This window comes from Balaenoptera musculus, chromosome 6 (genome assembly GCF_009873245.2).
Source record: "Balaenoptera musculus isolate JJ_BM4_2016_0621 chromosome 6, mBalMus1.pri.v3, whole genome shotgun sequence".
NCBI lineage: Eukaryota > Metazoa > Chordata > Mammalia > Artiodactyla > Balaenopteridae > Balaenoptera > Balaenoptera musculus.
Genome location: NC_045790.1, coordinates 72,322,041 through 72,348,884, shown reverse-complemented (window position 1 = coordinate 72,348,884; position 26,844 = coordinate 72,322,041). Strand labels below are relative to the sequence as shown.

General features: G+C 36.3%; 1 protein-coding gene across 11 annotated transcripts in view; it reads right to left on the bottom strand.

Moving 5' to 3' along the window:
- The window catches only part of PCSK5 (proprotein convertase subtilisin/kexin type 5), a 489,089-nt gene that overhangs the window by 257,914 nt on the left and 204,331 nt on the right, over positions 1 to 26,844 (bottom strand). The gene's annotated exons all lie outside the window — the stretch shown is intronic.

Sequence of the window (26,844 nt, the reverse complement as noted above, 5' to 3'; positions counted from 1 at the left end):
CAATGAATTTGGTAAAGTAGCAGGATACAAAATTAATGCACAGAAATCTCTTGCATTCCTGTACACTAATGATGAAAAATCTGAAAGAGAAATTAAGGAAACACTCCCATTTACCACTGCAAGAAAAAGAATAAAATACCTAGGAATAAACCTACCTAAAGGGCTTCCCTGGTGGTGCAGTGTTTGAGAATCCACCTGCCAATACAGAAGACAAGGTTTGAGCCCTGGTCCAGGAAGATCCCACATGCCGTGGAGCAAGTAGGCCTGTATGCCACAACTACTGAGCCTGAGCTCTAGAGCCCGCGAGCCACAACTACTGAGCCTGCGTGCTACAACTACTGAAGCCTGTGCACCTAGAGCCCATGCTCCGCAACAAGAGAAGCCACTGCAATGAGAAGCCCGCGCACTGCCATGAAGAGTAGCCCTCACTCGCTGCAAATAGAGAAAGCCTGCGCGCAGCAACGAAGACCCAATGCAGCCAAAAGAAAATTAAATAAATAAATTTATATAAGAAAACAACAACAACAACAAAAACCTACCTAAGGAGACAAAATACCTGTATGCAGAAAACTAGAAGACACTGATGAAAGAAATTAAAGATGACACAAACAGATGGAGAGATATACCATGTTCTTGGTTTGGAAGTATCAACATTGTGAAAATGACTATACTACCCAAAGCAAGCTACAGATCCAGTGCAATCCCTATCAAACTACCAATGGCACTTTTTACAGAACTAAAACCAAAAATTTCACAATTTGTATGGAAACACAAAAGACCCTGAATAGCCAAAGCAATCTTGAGAAAGAAAAACAGAGCTGGAGGATCAGGCTCCCTGACTTTAAACTATACCACAAAGCTACAGTAATCAAGACAGTATGGTACTGGCACAAAAACAGCATTATAGATAAATGGGACAGGATAGAAAGCCCAGAGATAAACCCACGCTCATATGGTCACCTTATCTTTGACAAAGGAGGCAAGAATATACAATGGAGAAAAGACAGCCTCTTCAATAAGTGCTGCTGGGAAAACTGGACAGCTACATGTAAAAGAATGAAGTTAGAACAGTCCCTAACAACATACACAAAAATAAACTCAAAATGGATTTAAGACCTAAATGCAAGGCCAGACACTATAAAACTCTTAGAGGAAAACATAGGCAGAACACTCTATGACATAAATCACAGCAAGATCTTTTTTGACCCACCTCCCTGAGTAATGGAAATAATATCAAAAATAAATAAATGGGACCTAATGAAACTTAAAAGCTTTTGCACAGCAAAGGAAACCATAAACAGACGAAAAGACAACCCTCAGAATGGGAGAAAATATTTGCAAATGAAGCAACTGACAAAGAATTAATCCCAAAATATACAAGCAGCTCATGCAGCTCAATATCAAAAAAATAAAGAACCCAATCCAAAAATGGGCAGAAGACCTAAATAGACATTTCTCCAAAAAATATATACAGATTGCCAACAAACACATGAAAGGATGCTCAACATCACTAGTTATTAGATAAATGGAAATCAAAACTACAATGAGGTATCACCTCACACTGGTCAGAATGTCCATCAACAAAAAATCTACAAACAACAAATGCTGGAGAGGGTGTGGAGAAAAGGGAATCCTCTTGCACTGTTGGTGGGAATGTAAACTGATACAGCCACTATGGAGAACAGTATGGAGGTTCCTGAAAAAGCTAAAAATATAACTACCATATGACCCAGCAATCCCACTACTGGGCACATACCCTGAGAAAACGATAATTCAAAAGGAGTCATGTACCACAATGTTCACTGCAGCACTATTTACAATAGCCAGGACATGGAAGCAATCTAAGTGTCCATCGACAGATGAATGGATAAAAAAGATGTGGCACGTATATACAATGGAATATCACTCAACCCTAAAAAGAAACGAAATTGAGTTATTTGTAGTGAGGTGGATGACCTAGAGTCTGTCATACAGAGTGAAGTAAGTCAGAAAGAGAAAAACAAATACTGTATGTTATCACATATATATATGGAATCTAAAAAAAAAAAAAAAAGGGTCTGAGGAACCTAGGGGTAGAACAGGAATAAAGACACAGACGTAGAGAATGGACCTGATGACACGGGGAGGGGGAAGGGTAAGCTGAGACAAAGTGAGAGAGTGGCATGGACATATATACACTACCAAGTGTAAAACAGATAGCTAGTGGGAAGCAGCCGCATAGCACAGGGAGATCAGTTTGGTGCTTTGTGTCCACCTAGAGGGGTGCAATAGGGAGGGTGGGAGGGAGACGCAAGAGGGAGGGGATATGGGGATATTTGTATACGTAGAGCTGATTCACTTTATTATACAGCAGCAACTAACACAACAATGTAAAGCAATTATACTCAATAAAGATGTTTAAAAAAAGGGTGGGGGGGGGAGAGAAGAGTGGAAAGGACAGGAAAAACAAAGAAAAAGAGTGAAGAAAGCCATGGAAGAAAAACAACAATAATATGGAGCCCATGGAAAAGATAGTGCAGAAGAAAGGAATCAATCAATCAATAAAGCAAGTTGAGATATCAAAATAGAAGCCTAGAGAAAGCAAGATTACAAGGAGTATAAAGTGGTATTAGAAATAGCAGAGTTTGCATTGCAGGGAGTAAAGTGATACAGATATGGATATTGTTGAGTGGATGTAGAGAATTGAAATAATGATGCAGAATACAAATGTAAGAACTTCCCACAATTTTTTTTTTTAGGAAAATAATGAAGAGATGACAAGGAAAGACAAAATGATAGATTTGGAAGACAGAAAACAGAAACCTACTTCAGGATACTAGCTTTGTCTTCCTCTGAAGACTGATACCTACTGAGTGTTTACTCACCAGATATTCTATTTTGTGGTTTGTATACCTTACTTCACTTAATGCATACAGAACAATCCCATGAGGTAGACAACATCATTACTCCCTTTTTACAGATGTAGAAACTAAGGCTTCAAAAGGTTGAACATCTTTCCCAAAGTCATATAACAGTGAGAACTAGAATGGGACTTTGAAGCCAGGTCTCTTAGACTACAAAGCCCAAGCTCTGAAACCCCATGGCAGACTTTATCAAGAATCAAAATCACACGTGATTTAAGATGTCCAAGGGAGGCTGAAAGGACACAATATGTTTCAGGAAATATTAAGAGCTGCATCCCATAGACTCATCTTAAAATATATAAATATTTATACACACACGTGTGTGTGTGTATATATATATAAAAATATATATATATATATATACACACACACATATTCATTACAAACACAAATGAAAAGAAAGCTATTTGAGGATTTAAAAAACAAAGCAAAATAGGATTTCTATCTTAAGACTTTCTCTGCAAAGCTAATTTCAGGAGACAATGAAAGGTCAGAAAAAGCTATTGAAATGAACCCAAGAATTTTATACTGAGCTCCTTGTCCATCGTGAGTAAATGCAGAAGACACACATCTGCAGGGCTGAGAAAGTATTCTAACCCATCTTTCTACAAACACACACTCTGAAAACCAAAATAAAACAAATAATTTAAAGAGCTATTTCAGCAGATGAATAAAAACATCCAAATTAAAACTCCTAGAATGGGTAGTTGTTAGTAAGACTTACTGATGGCTCTAAGATAAATTAAACATAGAGTTGATCATTGTTCTCACACAATTCTTCTGAAAAGACAAATAATGATAAGAAGTAAATTAACTAAAATAGACTGTTGTGTAAATCCAAATTATGAGATTAAAGATGGAGAAATGAGTATAGATGGGAGAAGTAAAGCAAATGTAAATCAAGTTCATACAGCAAGGAGTCAAAAGAGATAACTTCTTTCTTATAAGATAAATACTTATTTTAAAGTACCTCTATTGTATACTTGAAAAATGACATTTTAAAATTATTAAGAACTGAAATTTCTACCTAAAAAATAAAATATAAAAACTAAACATTAAAGAATGGGCAGATTTTTCCACTACACACACATACACACATGAATGGATGGCAAAATTAGTTGCAAACAATATAGCCTTTTAGACAAAAACACTAAAAAGGACAAGAAAGTACAATTTAGCTCTACTTACCATGAATATCTAACAGTATAAAATTTGTGCATCAAAATATATGCATTAAAGACTTTAAGACAAAAGAAGTAACTAATGGAACCACACTAATGTTCAGATAATTTAATCAATTTATTTCAGGAGAAAAAATACAAAGGATTTGTTTATATAATAGATATAATTTAATAATATTAAAATATATGTCCTACAAAGAGCAACTTTTTCACTTAAGTATTCATGGATCACCTAAAGAGTTTTTGGAAGAAAAATTGAAGGTATACTAGGCCAAAAGGAAATCTCAACAATTGCCCTAAGGAAAAACAATACCTCTCAAACCACTAGTGCCATTAATTATCTGACCTTATTATCTGACCACAATACAGTGGAAAAAAAAGTCAGTAGTAAATCTCAATAGAAACAAAGTTTGTTAAACACTTAACGGTACTATTTTCAACTGTCGTTCTATCAAAGAGGAAGCCAAAACATCATTAGGAAATAATGATATGTAGCCAAAAGTATGTTCAGAGGTAAATGTCCACATTAAAAAATTGTATTAATGTAAAAGGAAAAATAAATGAACCATGATTCAACCAATAAGAGTCATAAAAGAACAGAGCGATCCTAAGGAAAATAAGAAAGAGTAACAAAGTAAAAAAGGACAAAGGAAAAACAGCATTACTAAACAATAAATCCAAGAACTGGCCTTTTGAAAAACAACAAGAACAAAAACATCTAAGAAAATAATATATATATTATACACATAACATTAATATAATGACATTATATGTAATACAATATATAATCTATATAATAATGTTGTTAATGAAAAATATTGCCTGCCATATCAGCAAACAAAGGATGTTACAGCCATCCCTATGCTGAGCCCTGAGGGACCTCAGGATAGAAACATAATGCCCATCATCATCAGACACTGTAGCCAGCCCCACTGCCCCCAACCCCACTGGCCCCAGATAGCTGAGGTGCATATCAAAGGAATGATTTCAGTCAGCCCAGACTCTTGTATCTTCCCATGTACAGAAAAGCACTAAATTCCTTAACTTGAGATATCTGGTTTTCTTTAATTAATAGTAATCTTTTGATGTTCCAACTACCTGGTTTTTGTTGCAAAAACTCCTATATATACTGGCTCCCCACCTTGCCTCTCTGGAACATCTTTCAGAGTTATCTGAGATGCTATGTCCTGCGCTCAAGTCCTCAGTTTTGTCCACCGAAGAAAACATTAACTCTCAACTTTTAGGTTGTGCATCTTTTTTCAATTGACAATATATAATCTATATATAAATATACATAATGGTATTACATACAATTATATTACAGTTAGATATATATAACTATATATATAATTGGCTAAACATTTTTTAAAAAATCTTATAAAATGGACATGGTTCTGGAGAATATAAATTAAAAAAATTAAAATCGAGAAAAGTTACCAAAGAATTACCTTTCAAAAAGGCTTTAAGGCCAGATGGTTTCCTTCAAACTTATGAGGACAGCAATCCCAAGTGTCTCCAGAGAAAGAAAAAGTTGCAAAATTTCACAATTTTTACGTCTCTTGATATCAAAAACTGGCAGAGACAGAGGCCAGTTTCAAGGTCAAACAAATCTGGGTTAGGAAGCCTGGCTCTTCATTTATTACCTGCGCTACCTTCTACATGAGGAATAAATGAAAAAACCATAAAGAATACTTTAAAAGATTCTGTTTATCTGCCATAAGTACACAAGTAGTACTACCAAACTGCTGTAGCAATAATATAGAACACATACACACACACATTATTCAGGAAAAGAAACTATAAATTTCTACTAAGAAAAAGAAGCATAAATAAAATATTCTAAAGCCAAACCAATAGCATATTAAAGAACTAAATTTAATTTGTGAATATAAGCAGAAAATATGTTAAGAAATCTATTATTCTAATAAATCACATCAACAATTTTAGTATGAGACACTATATATTAATCTCAACAGACACTGAGAAAACACCCAAATCCCATTCCTAACAAAACCTTTATAAAACCGAAAATGCTGCATAGACACAATAAACAAAAGCAAACATCCACAAAAAGTGAAAAAAAAAGGTAAAAAAAATCCAGGGAAAATCAGGACCTATACATGAAAGCCTACTGTCATTCTTGACATTTAACATTTTAAATGGTTAGCTAATATAATAGAAATATTAATTGTGATGATATCAGCTTCCATAGTTTTAATACTTTCCATATGCCTAAATTTATTTAATCCTAGCAACAATCTGGTGATTCTGGGTTACTACCCCTAATTTCAGATGAAGAAACTGAAACTGAAGGTTAAGAAACTTAATTTTCACTTGTTCAAGGCTACACAGGTAGCACTGCTGTACAGACAGGTTTGGAACTGAAGTCAACCTGATGCCAAGAGCTGAACGTATAATGACTAATTTGTACAATAAGAACAAACATGAAAAATACTCAAATGAACAGAGATAAGTATTACTATTGTCAGATACTATGTATTCTTCAAAAAAAAAAAAAAAACAACCCTCAAGGTAATCAGTTACATGTGAATTAAAGGGGCAAGAGATACGAAAAATATAGAAAAACAACAGCTCTGTTATAAACAAGCAATAATCAGTTAAAGGCATAATGGTAATAGCAAAACAAACAAATATTTACTACTCTAAAAATATATCTAATCCCAAAAGTATGGGACTAAAGACACGCCTAAAACTTTGGAAAACCAACTGTTACAAAGAGGCCAAGATTCATAAAATTGTCATAAATTGTCACTGGGATTGTTTTTGGAACATAGTAATATGGTGCTTAATTTTATCTGGAAAAATGAACAGGTAAGAATGTTTAAGAAAATGTTTAAAAAGTGGGGTGATAGTATAGTGTCAAAAGAATTAACAGAATAATAGAACAGGAAACTCTAAAAGAGGCCTTCATAAATGCAACAATTTGAATGGAAAACATTGTTTTGGCAAGAGGTGGATTACTTAACAAATGACATTGGGCAAACGGGACCTCTATAAAAATTCAATTTAGATCCTCACACTGAACACCAAAATAAATTCTATTTGGTTAGATATTAATGTTGAAAAATGAAACAAGAAAACACTAGAGAAAGTTGGAAATTAATAGATTTTGAGATAGGAAAGGACTTTCTAACCTAAGAGTTCTTAACCTGGGGTATAGGGATGAATCTATGGGACAGCAAATCCCCTGCTATGTATGTTTGGGCTTATTTTAGGCGAAAGCATACATAGCTTTCATTAGCATACAGAAAATTCTCCAGGATATACAAAAGATAAGATATGACTAATTGAAGAACTTATAGAGGACACATATATTTGACTAAATAATAACTAAAAAATAGATATTAGCTGTCTATGTCAAAACAGTATGAAGAAAACTTGAAAGCAAATGACAAATTGATAAAATGTTTGTAATAACTATGGCCAGGGGGTAGTATATTGACTATATACTGATAAAAATATTAACAATGTGAAAGATTAGTAGATGATTTGTAGAGAACTCATAGCATTAGTACCCTAGAGTGACTTTGAAACACATTTCTGAAATTCAATTTTAATATTAATTCTTACAGTTTGGGAATTTCTAATACCCAATTTCCAACAAGTGAACAGAGACAGCACCCACAAAAACCTGAAACCTTGTTTAACCTAATTTTCCTTGGTTGCAGGTTAGATAAAGCATTTTTTGTTTAAAAAGTATAATAAAAAAGTTAATGGGGAAGAAATGACAAAATGCACAACAAAATCTGAAGGGAAAGCAACATGCAGATTGAAGATAGTAGAGTAGGAAATATTTTTACAATAAATATTGTATGTATTAAGAATATTTGGACCCAGAATTATAGTATTGGGAGTTACTGCACTATTCAAGCATAAAAGTCGCTGAAAGTTGATTTTGTTGGGAGACTTTCGATTTTTGTTTATATACTTCATGATTTACATTCTTCTTTACAAAGAGCATGTATTATTTTAGTGATAATAATCTAGTTATAAAAATGGTCCTCCTCATAGAGAATGGACTTGAGGACACGGGGAGGGGGGATGGGTAATCTGGGACGAAGTGAGAGAGTGGCATGGACATATATACACTACCAAATGTAAACTAGCTAGCTAGTGGGAAGCAGCCGCATAGCACAGGGAGATCAGCTCCGTGCTTTGTGACCACCTAGAGGGGTGGGATAGGGAGGGTGGGAGGGAGACGCAAGAGGGAGGAGATATGGGGATTGTATGTATATGTATAGCTGATTCACTTTGTTATAAAGCAGAAACTAACACACCATTGTGAAGCAATTATACTCCAATAAAGATGTTAAAAAAAAAAAGTGGTCCTCCTGCTAATGATATCGGTGGTTATGGGGATTGCTCTTCCTAGGATCTTTCGGTGTTAAATATTTATTTGCTTCTAAGAAGTTAGTGACAAAGGGCATCAGTGGAAGATTGGTAACTTTTAATTTTGCCAAATAAGGACAACATCATTTCACATAATTAAGAAAATTTTATATCAAAATAGTATATAATTTCCAAATAAGTCACTTAAAATTTTTTTAAATTAAAAAAATACCTTTATTTTTAAACTAAGCTATATTGCATTACTATTATTCTTCTCTGCCTGGTGATCCTCGAACACTCTCACTAAATAGCATCTCTACAGACCAGATGGTCTCTGGGCAACCTTCCAATGTTATGATGTCTCAGACAAACTGATAACAATTATTTTATGTTCCAGGTATGGTATCACATGTAATTGAGAGTTTTAGCACAATGAAAATTATAAAATTGAACACATCTGCTATGGAAAACAAGGCTATTAGATGTCAACTCCAATGGCACCTAAATTCAGAGCAATGAATAAGAACTCAGCATGACTAATACGATCACTTCCATATCATGCTCACTCCAGGAAGCTCTCTACAACATTCTTTCAAGTCGGTTGTAAGGGTTTCCAACAGCTAAATAACAAGCAGACTCCCCCGAGAGCCTACCTTAAATATCACTCAAATTCTCTTTCTTCCTCCCAACATTCTTCAGTTGTGTACCAAGTTTTTCAGATGTACTGGGGGTGTCCACCGAAGACAGAAAATTAAGGTTTTTGCTGTATTCTTTCTGACTGGATGAACAATTTTAATCTCTGAAGTGATGTCCAACCAGTCTCATATACAGGCATGTTCCTAAATTTGTTGTAGGAATTTTAAAAAATTATGGATCATTCAGGGTTTTCTCCTTTTCATTTGCCCTTCTGTTACCTACTTGGCCATGACTGCAGCACCACTGCATGAACAAAGGGGAAACTTGGTTAATGTTGCGATCAAACAGTAACTCAGTAAAAACTCACAAAACCCAGGTATAAGTTGGATCACTTTAAAGACTCCTGTCAAAATGTATCATCTCATTGATGGCCTTGCCTTATCCTTATTTGCTATTCTTCACCCTTTTCTACTCTTACTCCACTTTCTGTCACAATATTATCATTTGTTTTATTTTTTTTCCCTTTCATAGCAATTAATGTTAGTGTTATTATCTTTAATCTATGGAATGTATGCTCTACTAGAGCCAGGTCCAAAGCATCACATACATTTGTACTCAATCTGCTCTACCATTCCTGGCATCTCTGGCATGGAACATGCATGTCTTGCTCAGGTGCATTCTAGTTCCAAGCATACTGCCAGGCACATACTGAATCACATCACAACTATGGTGCTAAAGATTACAACTATGACTGTAAGATGTAATACAGTTTCAGAGATGTGAAAAAAATGTTTATTTCAAAATAAAGAAATGATGTAACAAGCATGACTCAATAAATATTTCTTGAATGAATTAATCAATATTTAGAGTTAAGACTAAACTTGTTGGCATTATACCCCACTAACTCCAGCTACTTGAATAGGTATCTATCCATACTTTTTTTTTAATATCTTTTTTGGAGTATAATTGCTTTACAGTGGTGTGTTAGTTTCTGCTTTATAACAAAATGAATCAGCTATCCATATACATATATCCCTATATCTCCTCCCTCTTGCATCTCCCTCCCACCCTCCCTATCCCACCCCTCTAGGTGGTCACAAAGCACCGAGCTGATCTCCCTGTGCTATGCGGCTGCTTCCCACTAGCTATATATTTTACATTTGGTAGTGTATATATGTCCATGTCACTGTCTCACTTCGTCCCAGCTTACCCTTTCCCCCTCCCCTTGTCCTCAAGTCCATTCTCTACATCTCCATCTTTATTCCTGTCCTGCCCCTAGGCTCTTCAGAACCTTTTTTTTTTTTTTTTAGATTCCATATATATGTGTTAGCATACGGTATTTGTTTTTCTTTTTCTGACTTACTTCACTCTGTATGACAGACTCTAGGTCCATCCACCTCACTACAAATAACTCAGTTCCATTTCTTTTTATGGCTGAGTAATATTCCATTGTATATATGTGCCACATCTTCTTTAGCCATTCATCGGTCGATGGACACTTAGGTTGCTTCCATGTCCTGGCTATTGTAAATAGAGCTGCAATGAACATTGTGGTACATGACTCTTTTTGAATTATGGTTTTCTCAGGGTATATGCCCAGTAGTGGGATTGCTGGGTCATATGGTAGTTCTAGTTTTAGTTTTTTAAGGACCCTCCATACTGTTCTCCATAGTGGCTGTATCAATTTACATTCCCACCAACAGTGCGAGAGGGTTCCCTTTTCTCCACACCCTCTCCAGCATTTATTGTTTGTAGATTTTTTGATGATGGCCATTCTGACTGGTGTGAGGTGATACCTCATTGTAGTTTTGATCTGTATTTCTCTAATGATTAGTGATGTTGAGCATCCTTTCATGTGTTTGTTGGCAATCTGTATATCTTCTTTGGAGAAATGTCTATTTAGGTCTTCTGCACATTTTTGGATTGGGTTTTTTTTTTGATATTGAGCTGCATGAGCTGCTTGTAAATTTTGGATTTAAATTTTGTAATCCTTTGTCAGTTGCTTCATTTGCAAATATTTTTCTATCCATACTTTTGAAAAACCAAAGGGAGAGTTCCTTCCCTCCCTTCCTTCCTTCCTCTCTCCCTCCCTTCTTTCCTTCATTATACAAGTATTTGATTTCCTACTATGTGCTAAACATTGTTCTTATTGATGGGGCTACTGCAGCATACCCACTTTCAAGACAGCTTACAGTCGGGATGGGGGTGTTCTTTTGATCTATGGGCCACTTGCAAATGAATCACCCAAACTATCCTGAGGACTCTGAAATCTGCATTTTTAAACAAGATTCAATAAGACTCATATGCACACTAAAGCTGAAAAAAGAATCTTCAGATAAACAACAAGGTCACACTGTATAGCACAGGGAACAATATTCAATATCCTTTGATAAACCATAATGGAAAAGAATATGAAAAAGAAGGCACATATATGTATAACTGAATCACTTTGCCGTACAGCAGAAATTAACACAACATTGTAAATCACCTATACTTCAATTAAAAAACAAAGAATCTTCAAAGTATAGCTCAAATCCCTCTTCTTTTGTAACGTCTTCCTAAATCATCTCTGTTCAAAATTTCATCACCCTTCTCCATACTCATGGACCTTATACTTCACAGCAGCCATTTATAATTAACCATGTCTCGTTATAGCTCTTAAAACACATGATGTAGTGTGATTGTGGGTTCCGGTGTCACACTGCCTTGAGTTCAATTTCCAGATCTATCACTTCTTGCCTGTGCAAGTTTCTAAGCCTCAGTTTCCACATCGAAATATGGTGATGTTGCCTACTTTATAAGCGCTGCTTTGAGGATTAAATGAGATGACCAATGACAACACTAAGTTCAGTATTTGGCGTAGAGTAAGAATTCAATAAAAGTTGGCAGCTGCTTCTATTTTTCACCATTTTACTTTTTATTTTACCTTCTTGCACTCTTACACACTATTTCCACACTCAGTTGGGGCTGATGGCAGAAGAATCTTTTGCCTCATACACAGTATGTCACAGTCAGATGTGCTATGATTTTTATTGGGTAGGATGATACTACCAGGCTTTGCAGGCATCTTGTTTTTCTGGCATATGCAAAGAACATAAAACTTTACTTCATCTCAGTCGCACATATGGTTACTCAATAAGATTTAGAATCAGAATGAATAGAGAAATGAAAACTTAATCCTAGATGGTAAGAAATAAGCCAATCTTCTAAGCACAAAATGTCTTTCTTTTTGTCTTGAATGTTCTATTTCAGGTATCATAGTTTATTTTACTAGAAATTTGTTGCTTTGAGCTTGACACATCAAATGCCATAAACAACTTGTTGACATCAGGATGAATAAATCTTACATGCTAGTGAAATGACATGCCTTTCAATCTGTCAAGTATATTTATCTTATTTATTTTTCTCTCATATTGATAATGGCAAAGTGTATTATGATTAAAATTCTTTAAAAAGAGAGACAAAGAATGCTGGAATCAGCTAAATACAAAAACTAGATACTAGTGTCACTGGGAACAATTATGCTCTTCTGAACAAATGACACAAAAATCTCCTAGAAGCAAAAAATTATAGGTCAAGAAAATGCGGGCACAGGCAAGATTGATTTAAAACTCAGCCCAAGAACACTTGGTATAAAAATAGATTTGAATTTTAACTGGGTTTCAATATAGAGCTGAGGAATATATTTGAGAATCTTCAAATACAAAGATAGTCATATTCCAGGAAGCCATACAATAAGTCATTTTGCAGAATGTACTGAAATATGCTTTGATTAAAGTGATTAAGCAGCAGATTATGATGTGAAACTATAATGAACCCTGGAAAAAAAAAGTCAGCTTCTCCTATTCCTAGCAAGAAAAATTATATTTGATAGTATTTGGGGTGTTACCATAGACACTATCAAGAACAAAAATTTCTTGGCAATGAATATAATCCACAAATCCTCAAGAGACTAAATTTAAATACTAAATTTTACATACTTGTTATAAACTCACTAATACACTAGTAGATTTTCTAAGCAATTTTATGGGGTAACTGCATAAAAATTAATTTGCTATTAACACCCTATTTAAATTAAAGGACGTGGCAGTTGATGAGCAATTTATAATGTAAATAAATCTATTCTCTTTTTCCTTCTCTTTTTAAAAATGTAAATTGTCTCAGACATTTATAGCAATCATGGTCTTAGTGAAAAGCCTTTTCTAAGGAGTAATTCATAAACTTTTAGGGAGCTGATGCACCAAAGCCCAGTCAATAATTGTAGGAGAAATTTGCTATAGGTCTCGTCACAAGACCTGTAAACCCAGGGACCTTGTCCCATTGGGTATTTATGCTTCTTCTAATTCTCAGAATCCCATGGGAAGAAAACGGTATCTATTTCAATAAATGGCATGCAATCCACCCAGGCGCTCAGCTGAGAAACTAGAACTCAGCCTTGAGCTTTTCCTTTACCCCAAAGCCCATGATCTAATTCTCTCCCTGTTTGCTGTACATGCAAAATGTATAGCAGATCTATCCATTTCTCTCTATCCCCATCACCATCACCTTGACCAGGCAACCCCAACCTCTCCTGATCTATGGAACTAACTTCCAAAATGGTTTACCTGCCTTCCTCCCACACCAGGACTTCTCCAAGGAGAATCTGGAATGATCTTTAAAACTTTTCATCAAGTCATATCTCCCTTCTTAAAAGACTCCATAGATCTCTTATCATGCTTACCTACTATGATGCCATATGTATACTGGACTTTTCCATCCCTCTCCTCACGTTAGCCATACAGATCTTCCTACTCCTCAAAGCCAGTAACCTTGTTCCAACCACATGGTCTTCTGAGCTGGCTCCTTCCTCTCCCTGGAATGCACAGGCCAGTTCTTTACAAGGCTGGCTTCTCCTCATGTTTCAGGTCTCAGCTAAAATGTCACTTCCTCTCAGCGGTCTCTCCTTAACCACTGTATGTAAAAATACCTCCGTTACTCTCCATTATTCTACTCTGTTTTTCTTAGTACTTATTGTTTGCTTTTTTACAGACTGCCTCACCAAATAGGATGAAAGTTCCACCTCTGTCAATCCACCAATCAATTCACAATACCTAGCATAGGAACTGACAACCAGTGGACCATGAATACATGTCTGTTGAATGAATGAATGATTCCATCTAAGGTCTATGTTACCAACAACCTTAGTCTCTTTATATACCTTTCAGAGATGAGAAAAATGAGATTAGAAGTTTCCTTCTAAACTCCCTTCTTCTACACCTACTCTTTTTTTGGTGGACTTAAACTGGGAGAAGCTTCCTAAAACTGGGAGAAGCTTCCTACTTTGTGTTTTCTCAGAGTGGTGTCATTTTTATAGAATTCTAGGCATAGTGTCCTTTCAGATGGGATTCTTGTCAAGGTGGTGGAGAGGATGGCATATCATAGATAGTGATATAATTGCTATGAAATCAGTCAAATCCCAGAGGACACTGTAAAGACCTTTCCCACCCCCAATCTTTCAGCTTTACTGCTTAGGTTAAATCACAATTTGAATATTTAGAACATGAGACATTTCTAATATATGACATATGACACTTGAAAATGATATCTGACCAGCTCTACAAGGAAAAACTCTGGGGATTGCAACAAGACTGAGAAGTACTCTTCTTAAGAAATAATCTTTATTACTACAGTAATAAGAGCAAAATACATTCAGTGAATAATCACCTAATAGATTCATTCTCTGTTCTCAGTTCAGTCTCTGGGCAACTCAACCATCCATCAAGTTTCTTAGTTTCCTCAACTCAGGAAGGGGATGGAAAACACTGGCTAAATCTCCAGATAATACAAAGTGAATGAGCCTGTTGACCAGGGGTTTTCTAGTAATAAAGGACACCTTTGGAAGCTGCATTGTTTTAAGCCATTGACCATCAGTTAAGGTACAAAGTTGAGTCCAGTGAGAATTGGCTTCTACATAATTTGAACTTGCAAAGTGCTAGAGGACACAGTGTATTGTCTGTGTGTGTGTAGACATAACAAAGCTATTTTCATGCACGGTCCTGGCAGAAGGCCCGTGGTAACTGCTCTGTGAGTCTGGTTACAATTATGTCACTATAGGGAACAATCCAGGACAGTACATCCCTTCTCTGTCCGCTCAGCCTCGCATGGAAATGTGTGCTGTTTCTACCTCACAAACCCCTTTTTCAGCTCTCCTCCCTGACTACATTTTAATTTTCTTCACCCTCCTTACAGTATATAGCCCAACCATTCATGCCAGAAATCTCAGCTAAATTCTAAGCCAGAACTACAACATTATAACACAGGAGACACTCTAAGAGTATGTGAAAGGAAGGACATGTGTAATAACTCCTTCTTTAACCTGTAATTATACAGAACCTGAGCATTTATGCCTGTATTCTCACTATCTGTGCATGTGTTAAGTTCTAATTGAAATAAATAAAACTCTCTTAAAAGGAAAGAGTTGGTATATCCTCTGTTATTTTACCTCAATCACCAAATGCATTTGTGCTCCCCGCCCACTGCAACATTTCATACAGCTGAATGTGGCCCTTGGGAGAATCTTTAATGGAACATTTTATACTGAAATGTGTTTTTAATTAAAACAAAACAAAGAAGATAAGAACAGTTTACAAGATATCAGGCCTAAGATGCTAACTCCAATATTTAGAAATGTTTATGCCTATCATATCTTTCATATGTGGCCTCCCTTCAAGATGGTCAGTTCTAGAACTTTGAAGCCCCTCAATTAGTTACTTTAACTCAGTTTGTTAAAAACTCCAGACTCCCTTTCAACTGCCTTAGGTATTAACTTCTCACAATAACTGCATCCCAAATATCTTGGACAGTGGCCCATTTTTTCTTGCACTGGAAATATACATAGGTAAGAGAGAGACTATAACGAAAGGTAAAACAAAGATGTAAAGTGGTTGATGAAGGGGAACTGCATAACATTTATATAGATGGACTTTTTAGGTCTTACAGACATGCAGATAAGTTTAATTTGATAAGTTTAATTTCCTAAGAAAAGAATTTTCGGGATAGTTTTCTGAAAACAACAGCATATGAGGTGAATCTTCCTGTGGCCCAACGCGTCTTTAATTCTTCACAGGTTGATCTTTCCACGTCTCACATTAACCCTTCCACTGAAGATCAAAGGTAAAGGGACTTCTTCTGGAAGCTAAAACAGGGAATACCATCATGTCTTTATTTTACCCAGGTTAAGCCCAGTTCTAAGGAATGATAAGTAAACTGGGTAAGAGATGAGCTGTGGCAGTGCACGAGAGGAGTCACTATGCAACAGCAATGAGAGGAACTGAGAGGTAAAAATAATATATGAAATTGAGCAATTCCGTAAACCTCATTTCCCTTGTACAAAAAATAAGAAGGTTGGAATAGATGGATTAATTTAATGTTTGTTTAGAATTGAACTTGTTCAAAACATGGTGTTTAAGGTGTCACAGAGATTATACAAGTGCCATGGCACCAAGGTTGCAATTTGGATCATCATCGAGTCTGACTGTTTCAATTTTCATCCAAATCCTGCACGTTCCACCACCTTTCCACCAAAGCTATTTCATGGACTTTCTTAAATTATTTGTGCATGAATGTTAGTGTCCATTTGCCCCCTAATAATATTTTAAGATCCTTTGAAGGCAAGTGACATATTTTACAAATACTTGAATTATGTCCTGCCTAATTCACTTAGCTCCTAGCATGATGCTTTAAAAATTATTTTTATCTCTAGGCAGGAAACACAAGAGAAGGAAAAGACCTACAATACCAAACCCAAAACAATTAAAAAAAATGGTAATAGGAACATACATATTGGTAATTACCTTAAATGTAAATGGATTAAATACTCCAGCCAAAAGATGTAAACTGGCTGAATGGATACAAAAACAAGACCTGTATATATGCTGTCTACAAGAGACCCACTTCAGACCTAGGGACACATGCAGACTGAAAGTGAGGGGATGGAAAAAGATATTCCATGCAAATGGAAATCAAAAGAAAGCTGGAGTAGCAGTTCTCATATCAGACAAAAGAGACTTTAAAATAAAGACTATTACGAGAGACAAAGAAGGACACTACATAATGATCAAGGGATCAATCCAAGAAGAAGATATAAAAATTGTAAATATTTATGCACCCAACATAGGAGCACCTCAATACATAAGGGAAATGCTAACAGCCATAAAAGGGAAATCGACAGTAACACAATCATAGTAGGGGACTTTAACACCCCACTTTCACCAATGGACAGATCATCCAAAACGAAAATAAATAAGGAAACACAAGCATTAAATGACACATTAAACAAGATGGACTTAATTGATATTCATAGGACTTTCCATCCAAAAACAACAGAATACACTTTCTTCTCAAGTGCTCATGGAACATTCTCCAGGATAGACCATATCTTGGGTCACAAATCAAGCCTTGGTAAATTTAAGAAAATTGAAATCGAATCAAGTATCATTTCCAACCACAACGCTATGAGATTAGATATCAATTACATGAAAAAATCTGTAAAAAATACAAACACATGGAGGCTAAACAATATGCTACTAAATAACCAACAGATCACTGAAGAAATCAAAGAGGAAATCAAAAAAATACCTAGAAACAAATGACAATGAAAATACTACAACCCAAAACCTATGGGAGGCAGCAAAAGCAGTTCTAAGAGGGAAGTTTATAGCAATACAATCCTACCTCAAGAAACAAGAAAAATCTCAAATAAACAACCTAACCTTACACCTAAAGCAATTAGAGAAAGAAGAACAAAAAACCCCCCAAAGTTAGCAGAAGGAAAGAAATCATAAAGATTAGATCAGAAATAAATGAAAAAGAAATGAAGGAAATGATAGCAAAGATCAATAAAACTAAAAGCTGGTTCTTTGAGAAGATAAACAAAATTGATAAACCACTAGCCAGACTCATCAAGAAAAAGAGGGAGAAGACTCAAATCAATAAAATTAGAAATGAAAAAGGAGAAGTTACAACAGACACAGCAGAAATACAAAGCATCCTAAGAGACTACTACAAGCAGCTCTATGGCAATAAAATGGACAACCTGGAAGAAATGGACAAATTCTTGGAAAAGCACAACCTTCCAAGACTGAACCAGGAAGAAATAGAAAATATAAACATACCAATCACAAGCACTGAAATTGAGGCTGTGATTAAAAATCTTCCAACAAACAAAAGCACAGGACCAGATGCCTTCACAGGCAAATTCTATCAAACATTTAGAGAACAGCTAACACCTATCCTTCTCAAACTCTTCCAAAATACAGCAGAGGGAGGAACACTCCCAAACTCTTTCTACAAGGCCACCATCACCCTGATACCAAAACCAAAGATGTCACAAAGAAAGAAAACTACAGGCCAATATCACTGATGAACAAAGATGCAAAAATCCTCAACAAAATACTAGCAAACAGATCCAACAGTACATTAAAAGGATCGTACATGCATCCTGATCAAGTGGGATTTATCCCAGGAATGCAAGGATTCTTCAATATATGCAAATCAATCAATGTGAAAAACCATATTAACAAACTGAAGGAGAAAAACCATATGATCATCTCAATAGATGCAGAAAAAGCTTTTGACAAAATTCAACACCCATTTATAATAAAAACCTTCCAGAAAGTAGGCATAGAGGGAACTTACCTCAACATAATAAAGGCCATATATGACAAACCCATAGCCAACATCGTTCTCAATGGTGAAAAACTGAAACCATTTCCTCTAACATCAGGAACAAGACAAGGTTGTCCACTCTCACCACTATTATTCACCATAGTGTTGGAAGTTTTAGCCACAGCAATCAGAGAAGAAAAAGAAATAAAAGGAATCCAAATCGGAAAAGAAGAAGTAAAGCTGTCACTCTTTGCAGATGACATGATACTATATATAGAGACTCCTAAAGATGCTACCAGAAAACTACTAGAGCTAATCAATGAATTTGGTAAAGTAGCAGGATACAAAGAAATATCTTGCATTCCTCTACACTAATGATGAAAAATCTGAAAGAGAAATTAAAGAAGCACTCCCATTTACCATTGCAACAAAAAGAATAAAATACCTAGGAATAAACCTACCTAAGGAGACAAAAGTCCTGTATGCAGAAAACTATAAGACACTGATGAAAGAAATTAAAGATGATGCAAACAGACGGAGAGATATACCATGTTCTTGGATTGGAAGAATCAACATTGTGAAAATGACTATACTACCCAAAGCAATCTACAGGTTCAGTGCAATCCCTATCAAACTACCAATGGCATTTTTCACCGAAGTAGAACAAAAAAATTCACAATTTGTATGGAAACACAAATGACCCCAAATAGCAAAAGCAATCTTGAGAAAGAAAAACGGAGCTGGAGGAATCAGGCTCCCTGCCTTCAGACTATACTACAAAGCTACAGTCATCAATACAGTATGGTACTGGCACAAAAAGAGCAATATAGATCAATGGAACAGGAAAGAAAGCCCAGAGATAAACCCACACACATATGGTCACCTTATCTTTTATAAAGGAGACAAGAATATATAGTGGAGAAAAGACAACCTCTTCAATAAGTGGTGCTGGGAAAACTGGACAGCTACACGTAAAAGAATAAAATTAGAACAGTCCCTAACACCATACACAAAAATAAACTCAAAATGGATTTAAGACCTAAATGCAAGGCCAGATGCTATAAAACTCTTAGAGGAAAACATAGGCAGAACACTCTGTGACATAAATCACAGCAAGATCCTTTCTGGCCCACCTCCTAGAGAAATGGAAATAAAAACCAAAATAAACAAATGGGACCTAATGAAACTTAAAAGCTTTTGCATAGCAAAGGAAACCATAAACAAGACGAAAAGACAACCCTCAGAATGGGAGAAAATATTTGCAAACGAAGCACCTGACAAAGGATTAATCCCAAAATATACAAGCAGCTCATGCAGCTCAATATCAAAAAAACAAACAACCCAATCCAAAAATGGGCAGAAGACCTAAACAGACATTTCTCCAAAGAAGATATACAGATTGCCAACAAACACATGAAAGGATGCTCAACTTCACTAATCATTAGAGAAATACAAATCAAAACTACAATGACGTATCACCTCACACCAGTCAGAATGGCCATCATCAAAAAATCTACAAACAATAAATGTTGGAGAGGGTGTGGAGAAAAGGGAACCCTCTTGCACTGTTGGTGGGAATGCAAATTGATACAGCCACTATGGAAAACAGTATGGAGGGTCCTTTAAAAACTAAAAATAGAACTACCATATGACCCAGCAATCCCACTACTGGTCATATACCCTGAGAACACCATAATTCAAAGGAGTCATGTACCACAATGTTCATTGCAGCACTATTTACAATGGCCAGGACATGGAAGCAACCTAAGTGTCCATCGACAGATGAATGGATAAAGGTGTGGCACATATATACAATGGAATATTACTCAGCCATAGAAAGAAACAAAATTGAGTTATTTGTAGCGAGGTGGATGGACCTAGAGTCTGTCATACAGAGTGAAGTAAGTCAGAAAGAGAAAAACAAATACCATATGCTAACACATATATATATGGAATCTAAAAAAAAAAATTGGTTCTGAAGAATCTAGGGGCAGGACAGGAATAAAGACGCAGATGTAGAGAACGGACTTAAGGACATGGGGAGGGGGAGGGGGAAGGGTAAGCTGAGACGAAGTGAGAGAGTGGCATGGACATATATACACTACCAAATGTAAAATAGATAGCTAGTGGGAAGCAGCCTCATAGCACAGGGAGATCAGTTTGGTGCTTTGTGATCACCTAGAGGGGTGAGATAGGGAGGGTGGGAGGGAGACGCAAGAGGGAGGGGATATGGGCATATATGTATTCGTATAGCTGATTCACTTTGTTATACTGCAGCAATTAACACAATATTGTAAAGCAAATATACTCCAATAAAGATGTTAAAAAATTATTTTTAGTATGCAATAGATACTGATTACATACACATAAATAAAGACTGTAAGATACAATCTTTAGTCACAAGGAGTTTAAGCCTTGTTTGGAAGATAATACATACAAAAACATCTGTAGTACAAGAACAGAAGTTGTCTAAGCTATCTAGAACTATATTCTCTCTATATATATTCTACAATCTTGTTCTACATATACCTATATGGTATATTCTATAAACCAGTGGTAATATGACAATTGAAATAAGAGAGAACAGATAGATAATAATAAGAAAGTAGATGAGCCTACCTAGGAATGTGTGTGTATGTATGCATGCATAAGTGTAGAACACCAAGGGCAGCTAATGTTTAATGTGTACCAGGTCTGTTTCTAGTATATATAGAATACATATATGCATATATAGAATAGATATATGTGTAAAATGGAATACGCATTGTAGAATATACAGAATAGAACAGAATAACAGCTGCCACCCCAATTTATTTATTTTCTAAATTTAGATCTAGATATATTAAATGTTCTCAAAGGATAGTATCCCTGTGGCCCCTGAGATATGAAATCTGAGGAAAAGGCATTGGGTCACTTAAAACAGGAATTTGTGGCAGATTCCTTGTATCAGTGCTAAATAATTTCAGATGTTTCTACCCAACTCAGTCCCTTTTATTTACCATTCACTGTGCAACATTTCTTGTTTGCCGAGTACATACTGTTCAAATTTCCAGTGAGAGACCACTTGCGATTCAAGGCAAAAAGGTTTCTTTGGTGAACTTAAATTCTGAATTTCCTGAGCTAATGCTGATAATTTAACATATAAAACATATAAGGAATAGCTTTCCTTAGCTAATAGTTGCAGACTCAAGGCAGGAAAACTTTCAGTAAAACAGAGTTTATGATTCTGAATACTAGGTTTTTCTGAATGTCAGTTATTTCAACTGTACTTTATAAACCATTTTATATGAAACATCATTTGCTAGCAACATATTTTTTTCTTTCTACAGGTCTGGCGTACTGGTAATATATACCAGCACTGAGATACAAAGCACCTTACAAATGTGACTTGATGTTTTTCTAGGTTGCTCACTCAACACTATTAGTTATGTTTCACTACTTTCTTCATTTAAGAAACCTGCTCCCAGGTTCCTCAGAAAACTGAAAATACTCAAAACTCAAAATTACCATATGATCCAGCAATCCCACTCCTGGGCATATATGCAGAGAAAACTCTAATTCAAAAAGATACATGCACCCCTATGTCCACAACAGCACTATTCACAATAGCCAAGACATGGAAACAACCTAAATGTCCATCGACAGATGAATGGATCAAGAAGGTGTGGTATATACATATATACAGTGGAATACTACTCAGCCATAAAAATGAACACAATAATGTCATTTACAGCAACATGGATACAACTAGAGATTATCATACTAAGTGAAGTAAGTCAGAACGAGAAAGACAACTAGTATATGGTATCACTTATGTGTGGAATGTAAAATATGGCATAAATGAACTTATCTACGAAACAGAAACAGATTCACCGACATTGAGAACAGACTAGTGGTTGCCAAGGGGGAGGGGGTTGGGGAGGGGAGGGGTGGAGTGGGAGGTTGAGGTTAGCAGATGTAAGGTGTTATATATGGAATGGATAAACAACAAGGTCTTACTGTATAGCAGAGAACTATATTCAGTATCCTATGATAAACCATAATGGAAAATATTTTAAAAAGAATGTGTATATATGTATAACTGAATCACTTTGTTGTACAGCAGAAATTAACACAACATTGTAAATCAACTATACTTCAATAAAAAAAAATAAAGAAACCTTCTCCCAGGACACTTATTTTACTTAAACTTTTTCAGTTACACTATATAAAAAGATATCATTTTAAGTAGCAATGGCCCAAATGATAATTAGTTTACTTGTAATCACTGATTACATATTCCCTATTCACTCAACTGAAAAACCAGAAAATTCCCCCCAAATCCACAAAAGCCAAACAACAGAAATATTATAAACCTCTGAACCAACACATATGTGATGAGGGTACCCCAAAACAGAAACAGTTTTCTCGCCTCTCTTTTAAGATGCCAGTGTTTTCTCTTATTCTGAAATTGCTCCTGATTTTTAGAAATTGCTTCTTGCACCCAGGTAACATTTTTAGGAGCAGGAGGAAATCGTTTAGTAATTAGAAAGGCAAAGTTATGATCAGACTGTCAGAGGTGGCTATAGAGCTTAAAGAGGCTCAGACTCAGGAAAAAAAGGAAAGGAGGTAGGTTTTTAGAACTGAGAATCCTTCCGGTCTTGGGAGTGGTACACTTTTACCCAAGGATCTGGGGGTGTGCTACAGTGGAGTTTCTTGCAACACATGTTCTTACATACCCCATAGGATAAGGATGGCCTGGGAGTCCTATTAGTTATCACAGCAGAGTTAATGACCAAACTTTTGTTGCATTCAGATAAGAGATCTGAACACTTGAAGTTTCTCTGTTTCTATGTTTTGTTTTTGTTTTCTCTCCCCTTAGTTTCCTAAGAAGATTTTTTTGGAAAGCTCCAACCTTAGGGGAGCAAGAAGACTCAGAATGCAGAGGGGTCAACAGCTGGAGTAGCATCCGGAGTAGGACCCACAGTCCTACTGATGCAAGCAGACATGTGGGGACATAAAGGAAGCAGGCTGTGAAGACGCTGGGACGTGGCAGTTTTCCCTGAGTATATACTACTGTAACCTAGTGACATTAGGAGAAACGATGCATGTCTCCTTGTCGGGCAGAAAGAGCTGGGATATGCAGCTGGATAGGGATTGGCAGTCCCTGCCTGCAGCTTTTCACCTGAACACTCAGCCTCATCCCGTGACTCATCTGACCTGAGCAGGGGGTGAATATCTGAAGTGCTGGACAGAGTCCTGGGCCAGAATTCGACCCAGCTCTGGATTTCTCTCTTCCCTCCTTACAAGGGAGTACAGTGGTCCACCTCCCTGCCCCAATCCTTGTCTTCTCTTTCTGCGGTTTCATTTATGCATGGTCAACCGTGGTCCAAAAATATTACATGGAAAATTCCAGAAACATACAATTCATAAGTTTAAATTGTACAGCGTTCTGAGTAGTGCGATGAAATCTCATACCGTCCAGCCCTGTCCCACCTGGGATCGCCAACCATGGCGTGATGATCCAGATTACCCAAAGATGACCCTCCTTCTGACATATCATCAGAAGGTCAGTAGTAGCCTAACACTACATCACAATGCCTACGTCATTCACCTCACTTCCTCTCAACACGGAGGCATTTTATCATCTCACATCATCACAAGAAGAGTGAGTATGGTTCTATAAGATGTTTTGAGAGAGACCACATTCACATAACTTTTAATACAGTATATTGTTATAATTGTTCAATTTTTAGTTATTGTTCTTCATTTCTTACTGTGCCTAATTTATAAATTAAACTTTGTTATAGGTATGTACTTATAGGAAAAAACATAGTACATATAGGTCTTGGTACTATCTGTGGTTAAAGGCATCCACTGGGGGTCTTGGAACATGGATAACGGGGAACTACTATCAGGCTCTTCAACTTGTGATAGCAAAGGTTGAATCTCAAAATACCAAGGTTTAAGTGTTGTTAAGAAGTACTAGTGGTGGAGGCTGGGTGACTGGGTGAGGTACACTTACCAAGGGTTAAACTTAGCTTTGTTTAGAACAACTGCAAACTTGGCACACTGTTACTTGAGCTCTTTGCTATTTAGATACTTTTTTCTCCTGTGGGAGGCCCACTGCTTATTGATGCTAGTTTAACATCCATGCCTGACCCACTCTTTAGGTACTCAGACCTCTTTCCCCTAACTTTCAGCTTCACTTACAGGCAAAGATTGGCCTGTAGAACAAACCGATAGAGATGCAAGGAAAGGTTTATTCTTTCTCACCTGATCTGGTTGTTTACTATCTACTTTGGCCACATGATCGGACTAGACTGTTTAAAATCTTAAAATACAGTGGATTTTCTACATAAACTGTATCCTAGGACCTTCCTTCCACCCATTGCAGTTTTGGCAAAAATCAATCTTAAAAAAATGTTCAAAATGCAAAGGGAAAGAAAATAGGCAGCTTTCCAGTGTGTTCCCCAGCCCCAAAGCAACCTTATCCAACTGAGTGTGTTGTTTGAGGCATAAAATTAAGGATTTTTCATTTGAGCTTAAATAGTGGTTAAAAGAATTACTGTTGAAAATATTAGTGTTATAGTAGTATTTCAAGGAACTGAGTAGCATGTGCTGTATAGCCACAGTTATGGTACTTGTTTGCCAAATTTGAGATTATATCCTTTTTTTGGGAAATAGGGAGGTGCAGGAAGAATTCCTGATTTTGTTTTTCAGTGTTTTGTGGACAGGAGACTATTCCAGAGAAACAACCCAGAATTTCAGAATGAAGATGATATATTTTTCAAAATCCAATTTACAGTCACAAAATTCAAAACACAGACACTTAATCTGCTGTCAGAACAGTCCAGTGAAAAGTTATAAAGTGAGAATAGGATAAGTGCCAGCTCCTCACTAAAGTTTTAACACTTTAAAAGATAAAATATGTTGAAATGATTTAATATTTAACCCTGCCAAAACAAAAGAAATCCAAACATTGACGGGAGCTTGAATATCTCTCAATGTCAATGCTTAGGGGCAGGAGGCCACCAAAAGATATGGTACCTGCTATGGTCTGAATATTTGTGTGCCCTCAAAATTCGTATGTTGAAACTTAACACCCAATGTGAGAGTATTAGGAGGTAGGGCCTTTGGGAGGTGATTAGGTCACAAGGCTGGATCCCTCTTTAATGGGATCAGTGCCCTTATAAGAGACATTTATCCAGAGATCTCCCTTGCCCCTTTCTTCTACCATGTAAGGCCAACTAGGAGGTGGGTCCTTGCCAGACACTAAGTCTGCTGGCACCTTGATCTTGGACTTTCCAGCTTTGAGAACTGTGAGAAATAAGTGTTTGTTGTTTATAAGCTACTCAGTTTATGGTATTTTGTTATAGCAGCTTGAACGGACTAAGATAGCACCATATCCAGAGCCTGTGTTCTTCTGCCTGTCTCAGTCCAAGGAATTACACATGACTTAGCAATTTACTGAATCCATATTACACTGAGGCCCAACTGCCTTGACAGAGGCTGTTTGCCTTATAGAGAGTCAGCTGTAAATGTCGGGAAGCCAATATGTACTGGGAATGAAACAGTACTGTTCTTATTAATACCCGAGTCTCATCATGATTCTTGTATTCTTTCCCTGTCACCTGCTACTGCTCTATATCAGGTTTATATGAAAGACTCCTTCCATTCCTCCCTAGGGCAGGGATGCAAGGTTACTTTTGGAAAAACACTTATGTCATTACTTCAATTCCTTTTTGTTATGATCCTCTTGTAGGGATGGCCTCAGAGTTCAGGCCCACAATCCCTTTTATAAAATCCTTGGACCAGATGTGTTGGGAATTCAAAATTTTTTCAGATATGGTGTCCATAGCATATGGTACACAAAACTTCCAGTGGGGTCCAAGCTAGCACCTCATAATCAAATATATTAATGCTTCTACAGTGAAATGTATGAATTTTCACAATACATAAAGACTGAAAATAGCTTCAAATCAGTTCTGGGAAAGCTTTGCCATCAAATGAGTTTTGGTGTCAAATGTGCAAAAAACAACTTTCAGTTTTCAGGCCATTTTGGCTTTTGAAATTGAGGGTTAAGGGAGTGTAGATCTCTATTAGGTTTTCAAAGAGTTAAGACAAACTAATCTATTGGTGCTTAGAGA